Genomic DNA, 10,539 nt, shown 5'->3' with positions numbered 1-10,539 from the left:
AACCAAACCCTGATAAGTGAGTATGTATCCAGACATAACTACAGGAACCAGGATAATGGAAAGGAACCATGGATGTAAAGGAAAAGAAAGAACCTGAAAGAGAAGAACAGTAGGAAACAGGCCTTAATAAGGGAGATAAGGATAAAAACTGGGTTATTTTAAGGGAGGGGGGAGGGAAGGGTATACAAGGAACCTAGGGGATAAAGGGAGAGAAGGAGCTCAAGAGAGGCAGGACCATAGGAGAAGGGGATTAGTAAGGGAGAAAGGGGGAAAATGGGGGCACCTTAATTGGGGAAACCATGATGGAGGAATTAGACAATGAGAGAGAGAAATAAAACCTAGCTTTAAAAACCAGAGGGAACCATACAAGAAATATATGTCTAGGCAAGGTTTATCTGAGAACAACTGGTCTTTGCCCAAGCTTTATCTACATGGCACATAGTAATTAAAAGTACCAGACTGGTGCAACTAACCTTCTTGGATGTTTAACAGACATACTTTGAGGCCTATACTAATTTGGTCAGAGGGACATAAAGGACAGTTTTTGCTCCTTGCCCTCTTAGGTCAACTAGTTCCAAGGGACTATGGGCATCTCTCAAAATGTCCTGTAACTGTAGTGCGTCACCTGTCCTCTTGATCAAGGAGGCCGTGGAGACCCCACGAGAGTGGTTGGCCAGGGTGGCCCAAGAGACTCCCAGATAGTAACCTAGCATAGAACTGGGAAAATGAACAGCAGACTCCAATCTTATCTAAAGGAATATTGACAACTGATTGCTGCTAGATGAGGAACAGCTGACCTTTCTAAAACAAAGACCTCTAGATAGGCTGACTAGATTCACTAGATGGATAAGTACTGGGGAACAGCTGGGGGTGCCAAAAACACAGCGGACAGTAGCAGGGATGACAGAGTATAAGGGATGTAGTCGGGGGCGGGGAGGCTATGGGAGGGATGTTCTGTGTGATATACACACAAAAAAATTAATGAATTAAAAAAATCAGGTATATTTGAGGAGGAAGCATAAAAATTTACTTCATGTTAATTAGTAGAGGTCATAAACATTACCACTGAAATCTACCCGATGACTTTATATTCATACACAGGTGCCAAGGATCTGAGTGCAACCGACTATGACTAGTAATAAGCTGATACACAGAGATTAGAGATGCATGCACCAACATCGAAGCGTCATTACCAAAAGTAACAAGTCTTTCTGTAAGAAACAATATATTTTAAAATGAAATGGAGATCTTTTTTAAAGGTTAAAAACTCATTCAATTTTTTGTCTTACAGGGTTTATACTGAGTTTAATATTGCATAACTGTATTAATTCAACTGTGAACCTAAACATTTTATAGCCACTTTTGAAAGGGATGTATCTTTGCTCTGGTAATTGTTATTGAGTTATGTTAAAGCTGTAATGAAATGCTTCTTCTAAAAATAAACAAATAAATTAAAAAAAAAAACAGGAGAAACAGGTTACCACAAATGAACAACAAAGCCCTGCTTCCGGTGGGAATGAACTGACACAGGAAGGGCAAAGGGAAGTGTCAACGCCCCATGAAGTCAAGCCCACGTTTTCTTCTAGTCAAGAATGCAGATTATGGCATCCGTGTGCTCTAGAAGCCCTAAGAAAGAGTTCAACAGCTGCAACTGGAAGACTTAATACAGTGTCTAGTGAAAGATGGGGTAGAATAGAAGATCCTGAGTCGAAGCAACATCTCAGCAAAGGGGCTAGAGGTGTTAAGAAAGGTTCAGGAAGTAACCGGATGAGGCCTGGGAAGTGTGACTCCAGAGATCCCTCATCTAGTGACTCAAACAAGTATTCTTACAAAGCTCAATAATGGGGGAAAGGTAGGACAGGTCAGGGTGATCTCCCTATGTATGCTGATCATGGTCTGCTGTCATCCATGTTTATCCCTAGTCCAAAGAAACCATAAATGCACCATCCTGGAAGGACTGGCCATCCCATGAGAACACCCCCCCAGGAGTTTTCCTTTCCTGACACAAGACTCACCTGAGTATGAGAAAACAGATATCCAGTATCTTGTCAGGCTCAGGTGGAGTCAGTGGATCCCATACTGAGGGAGGCTCCAGCCCTCAGTCTTTCCCTGGCTTGCCTTTCCCACCTCCACCACCTGTGTCTGTAGGTGAACTAACTTGCTAAGTTCCCATGCTCCTGGAGAAACTCCATCAAAAAGGCCCATGTGATGAGATGGTAAGAACAATATTAACTGCCTGGCTGAAGTATTCTCCCTGCCTGAGCCACTTGTAAATGCTTCAGGTAGCTCAGAAAGGGACCCCACTTGGTGGCAGCCATGGGCACTCATGCTACACAACTGCATAGGAGGGCCACCTGCCCTGAAAGGACCGCACTTACTGTCTTCTAGACAGCATCAGGCAAGGCAAGACTGTCCTGGGAATGCAGACAGCCTCCAGGCAAGTATGAGCCTTGCAAAGGTGATGCATGACACATAGCAGGTGAGTGGGGATATGGACTCAGGGGAACCCTGTAGTAATGTGGCAACGGTGCAGCTCAAAGAAGGGTCCCCATCATCAATGACCAGAAACAGCATGGAGTCACTGTAGAAGGAACACGTCTAAAAGCAAAGTTAGTTACTAAGGTTCAGTCAAAAAAACAGTCTCAAGATCAGTTCCCTGGTCTTTCCAGATGCCTCCAGTGCTGTGCTCCCCACCACACCTAGCCTGATCTCTGCAGTTCTCTGAGCATCCTTCAGAGTGCATCTAGCAGCAACATAGGGACTAATGAGATACATCCAAGGGCAGCAGGAGCTGGCCACCAAGTGAAGGTTTCAGAAGAAATCAAAGCAGGATGCTTTATCCCACTGTGAAAGGTTGGGGGGTGAGGGGAGCCACAAGGGCCAGAACAAGAGTACAGGAATAAAGTTTTACAGGGGTGAGGGCCTCCCCAGCCTGTGAGCTGAATCCTTCCCTGGATCAGAAAAATTGGTGCTGTTGAGAGCAAGTCTTCCCTACCCATTAGGGAACTGACAGGCTCCACCAAAAAGGCATTTCAAGAGAAGGATGAGCGATGTTGCTGAGCGTGTTATGACCCATAACACATTCTCTGCACAGTGTGAAGACCCCACAGCTGCTGACTACCCAAAGCTGGGCTAAGTCCAAAGCAACCAGTTCCTAGACAGTAGGACAATCATTGGAGTCAGCCTGCTAGAAAAGATGGGGCTTTGTCACTCAAGTAGCACATCGGACTGACAGTGCCAGGAAGAGGAACCCAAGCCTTGCTGGGTTAGCTGCTCCCACTGCCTAGAACAAAGCCTAGTGATGAGAAATGTGAGCTGTGCTCACCACACCAGCCCCAGGGCCATAGTCATCCTATGAGGGACAGGTGGGTCAGAGACTGGGACAGCAGTCAGGCCTCCCTGCCCAGTGAGTCTGTGTGCCCAGGAAATTCTTCCTTCATGGACCACAGGAGCAGGTTCCTAGACACCTTTGCCATTGCCCATCGGGCAGTTATTCCATAAGGTGTCAAGTCTGGTCAGTTCAATATTTCTCATGCATTTTGGGTAAAGGAAACATTTTCAGTAAAACTTCATTCTCTCACGGGAAGAAAACCTTTCATGTGAGTAAATCCTCTGTGCACTAACGGTGCTTTCTTCCCAAGGTGAGTATTGCTCCCTAGTCCATTTCTTCATCTTTCAGTGTCGAAACTTCTGTCTGTGCTGAGCTGATGCACAAGTTAAAGTCAGTATTTGATCTTCTTTGGAGTACCTTCTAGAGCATGATGAAGCCAGTAGCATGGGAGACTCACAGTCACCACATATCCCCCGACTGTACAGTAAGAGTGAATTCCCCATTTCATCACCAGGAAACAAACAGGAAAAGCCTTTAGATTTGTCCAGATGCACCAACCCTACAACGACCCCACCCAGCCCTTGGCTCAGCCTGCCACTCCCCTGCTTTGCTCTACATTTGCACAGCTGTAGGTGTGGTTCTACAGAGTTCCAAGAAAGCTCAGGGCCTCACATTTCACAACGAGGGTTAAGAATGTTCTGGCTGATATGGAGAGTCTAAGCTGAAAGTTTGGAAATTCTGTGTCCTGGATTTCCTGGGGAGAAAAGAATGAGACCTGCCCTAGAAATGCTATTCTCCCTGATGGAAGTCTGGGATAGGGCTGAATCCTGTAGTTCTCTTAGCTCAGCCAGGATGACATGGTAGCTTCATTCCCCGTCCCCCACCTTTCCCTTCCTTTCTCTACTGAGAAGGTGCCAAACTGGAACTTACAACTCTGATGGGTATGTCCCAGTGGCCAATGATTCCAATTGTCTTTCCATGTACTCAGACCTGTGTACTGTGGATAGGGAGTCCCTGAATTCACAGTGCAGAGCACTAACCTAGAGTGATTAAACCTCTGGTTCTAAGACACTCTCTCTAACAACATCCTGGGGACCCCTGCTCTTGCCTAAACTATATACCTGGAAAAACCCTTTAGCGCCAACACAGACTTGAGAACAAGCAAACTTTTCAAGCAGCGAATATTAATTTCCTGACAGCATATCTAATAATATTATATGCTACTGCCTCTTGAACTGTAGAGAGAACTAACTGAAATTCAGGTCTAGGAATTCTGAATGTGACTCACAGTCTGGTGATCTTCACACATACATGGCCCAACTACTGCTCTCAGGGGAGAGAAGGAGAGGTAGCATGACTGGTGGGGTGTGCTGGGGTCATTGTTCTGGGGTCCTAGTCCCTGCATGCCCATGTGACCAGCAAGAAAATCAGCCACCCCACAGGACTGGCACACACAGAGGAAGTCCCTTATCCAAAATGCAGATGCTTCCTCATCACTGAGCAGGCCAGGGAAGACCCCTATTAGGTCTCACTCTACTTCTAGCTGAGGTTTCAAGTTCAAAGGTGCACCCACATAGAGCATGAAGATGGGTCAAGGCAGAAGAGCAGCCATTCTCCAAAGAAAGACCTCCATAGAGATTCCTGCTGTAAAAACCACAGTCATCTTTTTTTTTTTTTTTAATGTAATTGTGTATGTATGTGTCCGCTTGTCTATATGTGTACCAGGTGTATGCAGTGCCCGTGGAGGGCAGAAAAGGGTGTCAGATTCCCTAGAACTGGAGTTACAGGCAGTGACAAGTCGCCCATGTTCGTGCTAGAAACAAAGCCAGGTCCTCTGTAAGAGCAACAAGTGTTCTTGACCACTGACCATGTTTCTAGACCCCATTCATCTTTAGGGGCTCTGAGAGAGCCCCACACCCAAAACACTCAAGGTTTCCCTCAGATACTCACACATAGGCCTGGCATACCCCACATATTCCCCTGAAGTTGCCCATTGATGATTCCTCCTAGACCTTCAGAGACCCACACAGAGACACCCCAAAGATCTCTTATACCTCTTCCATAGTCCTTCATAGATCCCTCCACAGAGACCTCTGAATTTACCCTCAGACTCTAGATTCAACCCCAAGCACCCCCACAGAGAACACCGGGGACTTTCATAGATACCTTCACAGTCACTGTCACCAAGACATGCATGCAGACCTCCCTAGAATTACATATAGACCGCCACAGAAATTCAGTGAACCATTCAGTGAATTATCAGACACACTGAGAACTCAGAGAAACTTCAACAAAGACAACACAGAGACATCCTGTAACACACAGAAATAGCACATGAGCCTCAGAGTTTATAGAAATATCACAGAGACTGCCCCCCCACCCCTCCCATAGACTCCTCTGACAGGGTCAGACACTAAGAGAAATCCAGAGACCTATCACCTTCCGGAGTGGCTTCTAAGTACACACAGTCTCAAACAGACATGTGCTCCATGCTGCTCACACCACCTCACCATGTTGGCCACGCTACATGGGGACTGGACAATGCTAACGTGTGCTCTAGGGAAGGTGGCTAGCAGGGCATTTGATTCTAAGTGGCTTGTGCTTCACAATTCTCACCCTCACTTGCTGTGATGACCTGGACTCACCTCTGCCTACTCACTGACACTTCAACTACCTCTCCTGTTCCTTAGCAATGAACACGTGGCACAGAGTTGCCTAACAACTCAGGGATCCTTCTGAAAGTTCAGAATAAACCCCATCACCCACACTTTCCTCATATTCTTGCCATAATCTGATGCTAGGAACACTTTACGTACAATTCCCAATGTCACTGAAAGCCCAAGAGCTGTATACATTGGTTTCATGCACTGTGGTCCCTGGAGTCGGGTTAATGTTCCAGATACCAGGTTGACAACTTCAGTAAGTGTGAATCTCGAAACTTCCCTTACTTGACCTGAAAATTGAGGGCTATTAATGAATTATTATTACAATATATATTTTAATTTTTTAGAAGAAACATTTAATTATAGCTTTAACATACTCAATAACAGTTTCCAGAGCAAAGATACATTGCTTCAAAAGTGGCTATAAAATTTTTAGGTTCAATGTTGAATTAATACAGTTATACAATATTGAACTGATCAGTATAAACCCTGTAAGACGTAAAATTGATGTTTTTAACCTTTAAAAAAGATCTCCATTTCATTTTAAAATATACTGTTTCTTACTGAAACTCATTGTTTTTGCTAATAACACTGAGATGTTGGTGCATACATGTCTAATCTGTATGTATATGATTACTACTAGTCATAATCAGTTGCACTTGGATCCTTGGCACCTGTGTATGTCTATAAACTCATCGGGTAGATTTAATGTTAATGTTTATCGCCTCTACTAATTAACATGATGTACATTTTTATGCTTCCTCCTCAAATATAATTCATTTTTTAAAAATTTGTTGATTTTTTTTGTGTGTATATCACACAGGAAGTCCCAAACCATCTTGTTCATCTATATACCCACTTCCTAGATGGCACCCTCCCATAGCCTCCCCACCCCAGAGCTCTTATACTTTGTTATCCCTATTACTGTCCGCTGGGTTCTTGGCACCCCCAGCTCTTCCCCAGTACTTGTCCATCCGGTGAATCTAGTCAGCCTATCTAGAGGTCTTTGTTTTAGGAAGGTCAGCTGTTTCTCAGCTAGCAGCAATCAGTTGTCAATATTCCTTCAGATAAGATTGGGGTCTGCTGTTCATTTTCCCAGTTCTATGCTGGGTTACTATCTGGGAGTCCCTTGGGCCACACTGGCCAACAACTCAAAAGAAGGTATCGCCTATCTGGCATTGTTGCTTGTTATGTAGCCTTTAGCTATACATATGGACTCCAAAAAAAATTATATTGGCCCCTTTAATCTTTGGTTATACCTTCCTTTAGGGTGTTTAAGGCCATATAGTTGGCCCAGATAAACCAATTTATTTTTACTCTTAAGGCCCTTTGAGGATCTGTTCCTCAGGGGTCACATGGGCTTGGGAGGAGCCCCTCGCTCCTTTCTTTTACCAGTGCTGCCTATGTGAAGATAAGTCAAAGGTCCTACTCAACCATGGCTGGCATTGCTTGGATGCATGGAGGAAATGATTACTCTGTGTTGACCCTCCTCTTTGTAGACTGGACACTGGTTCAAGTCCATCTTGTGGGATCTCCATGGCCTCCTTGATCAAGAGGACAGGTGACCCACCACAATTACAGGACATTTTGAGAGCTGTGCATAGTCCCCTGGAACTAGTCGACCTAGGAGGGCAAAGAGCAAAAACTGTCCTTCATGTCCCTCTGACCAAATTAGTATAGGCCTTAAAGTATGTCTGTTAAACATCCAAGAAGGTTAGTTGCACCAGTCTGGTACTTTTAATTACTGTGTGCCATGTAGATAAATCATGGGCAAAGACCAATTGTTCTCAGATAAACCTTGCCTAGATATATATTTCTTGATCTGGTATGTATAATATGGTTCCCTCTGGTTTTTAGAACTAGCTAGGCATTATTTATCTATTGCATTGTCTAACCCCTCCATCATGGAGTCCCCAAGTAAGGTGCCCCCATTTTCCCCGTTTCTCCCTTACTAACAGCCTTCTCCTATGGTCCTACCTCTCTTGAGCTCCTTCTTTCCCTTTATCCCCTAGATTCCTTGAGTACCCTTCCCTCCCCCTCCCTTAAACTAACCCACTTTTTATCCAAATCTCCCTTATTAAGGTCTGTTTCCTACTGTTCTTCTCTTTCAGGTTCTTTCTTTTTGTTTATCTCCCTGGTTCCTTTCTATTATCCTTGTTCCTGTAGTTATGTCTAGATACATACTCACTTATCAAGATTTGGTGCTAGGATCCACATTTGAGGGAGAATATATGTCGTTTTTTGTTTTGTTTTGTTTTCTGAGTCTGTGTTACTTCACTTAGTGTAACAGTTTCTAGTTCCATCCATTTACCTGCAAATTTCATGATTTCATCTTTCTTTATTGCTGAGTAAAACTCCATCGTATAAATAAACCACATTTTCATTATCCACTCATCAATTGAGGGACACCTAGGTTGCTTCCATCTCTTAGCTATTGTGAAAAGAGCAGCAACAAACATGGATGTACAAGTGTCTCTGCAATAGGATGAGTTCTTTGGGTATATGCCAAGGAGTGGTATAACTGGGTCAAATGGTAGGTTCATTTGTAGTTTTTTAAGAGTTCTCCACACTGCTTTCCATAGGGGTTGGACAAGTTTGCAGCCCCACCAGCAGTGGATGAGTGTTCCCCTTTCCCCACATCCTCTCCAACATTTGGTATCATTTGTTCTCTTGTAATTAGCCAGTCTGACTGGGGTAAGATGAAATCTTAAAATAGTTTTAATTTGTATTTTCCTAAATCCTAGTGATGCTGAACATCTTTTAAGATGTTTCTTAGCCAACTTTACTTCTTTTGAGAACTCTCTGTTCAGCTCCTTAGCCCATCTTGTAATTGGGTTACTTCCTTTCTTGATTGTTTTTTGAGTTTGTTATATATTCTGGATGTTAAACCTCTGTCAGATCTGTCAGAAGAATTTCTCCCATTCTGTGGGTCTTCTCTTCACGTCCCTGGTTGCCTCCTTTGATGTACAGAAGCTTTTTAGTTTAATGAGGTCCCATTTGTTAATTCTTGACCTTATTTCCTGAGCAATTGATGTCCGGTTTAGGAAATCCTTTCCTACACCTATATCTTGTAGGTTTTTCCCAATGTTTTCTTCTAACAGTTTCAGCGTTATCAGGCTTTACATTGAGGTCTTTGATCCATTTGGAATTGAATTTTGTGTGAGGTGAAAGATAGGGGTTTAGTTCCATTCTTCTACAGGTGGAGATCCAGTTTTGCCATTTGCTGACCATGCTGTCTTTCCTCCAGTGAAAGTTCTTGGCTCCTTTGTCAAGTATCAGGTGGCTGAAACTGCAAGTACTCATATTTGGGTCTTCAATTTTGTTCCATTGATCTATGGGTCTATTTTTGTGCCATTACCATGTTGTTTTTATGACTACAGCTCTATAATACAGTTTAAACTCTGGTATAGTAATCCCCCAGGCATTGCTTTTAGTGCTCAGGGTTGCTTTGGCTATCCGAGGTCTTTTGTGCTTCCATATGAATCTTAGGATGTTTTTGTCAATTCTGTGAAAAATGTCATGGGGATTTTGATTAGCATTGCATTGAATCTATAAATGGCTTTTGGTAGGATGGTCATTTTCAGAATATTATTTCTTCTAATCCATGAGCATGGGAGGTCCTTCCATCTTCTGATGTCTTCCTCAATCTCTTTCTTTAAAGATTTAAAATTTTCATTGTAGAGGTCTTTAATGTCTTTGTTCATGTTTATTCTGAGATGTTTTATTATTTTTTTCCAGCTATTGTGAATGGGAGTGTTTCCATGTACTCTTTCTCTGATTACTTGTTATTGGTATATAGAAAGGCCACAGACTTTTGTAGGTTAATTTTGTAACCTGCCACTTTACTGAACGTGTTAATAATTTCCAGGAGTTTTCTGGTGGAATTTTTGGCATCTCTTAGATATAATATCATCTGCAAAAAGGGATAATTTGATCTCTTCTTTTCCAATTATTACTCCTTTAATTCCCTTCTCTTCTATTATTGTTCTTGCTAGAGTTTCAAGCACTATGTTAAAGAGAAGTGGAGATAGTGGACAGCCTTGTCTGATTCCTGATTTCAATGGGAATGCTTCCAGTTTTTCTCCATTTAGAATGATATTGGCTGTGGGTTTGTTGTATACAGCTTTAATTATGTTGAGGTATGTTCCCTCCAGTCCAATTCCCTCTAGGACTTTGAACATAAATGCATGTTGAATTTTGTCAAAGGCCTTCTCTGCATCTATGTGGTTCTTGTCTTTGAGCCCATTTATATGATTGATGTTTATTGACTTACATATATTGAACCATCCCTGCATTTCTTGGATAAAGCTGACTTGATCATGGTGGAAAGCCAACTTGATCATGGTGGATGATCTTTTTGATGTGTGTCTGTATGCGGTTTGCAAGTATCTTGTTGAGAATTTTTTCATCTATGCTCATGAAAGATATGGGTCTATAGTTTTCTTTTTTGGTTTTATCTTTACCTGGCTTTGGTATTAGAGTGATGCTGGCTTCATAGAAGGAATTTGGAAGTTCTCCCTCCATTTCTATCTCTTTGAATAAATT

Source organism: Nannospalax galili, unplaced genomic scaffold, assembly GCF_000622305.1.
Source record: "Nannospalax galili isolate Female #2095 unplaced genomic scaffold, S.galili_v1.0 scaffold762, whole genome shotgun sequence".
Lineage (NCBI taxonomy): Eukaryota > Metazoa > Chordata > Mammalia > Rodentia > Spalacidae > Nannospalax > Nannospalax galili.
This window is presented reverse-complemented; position numbering follows the sequence as displayed.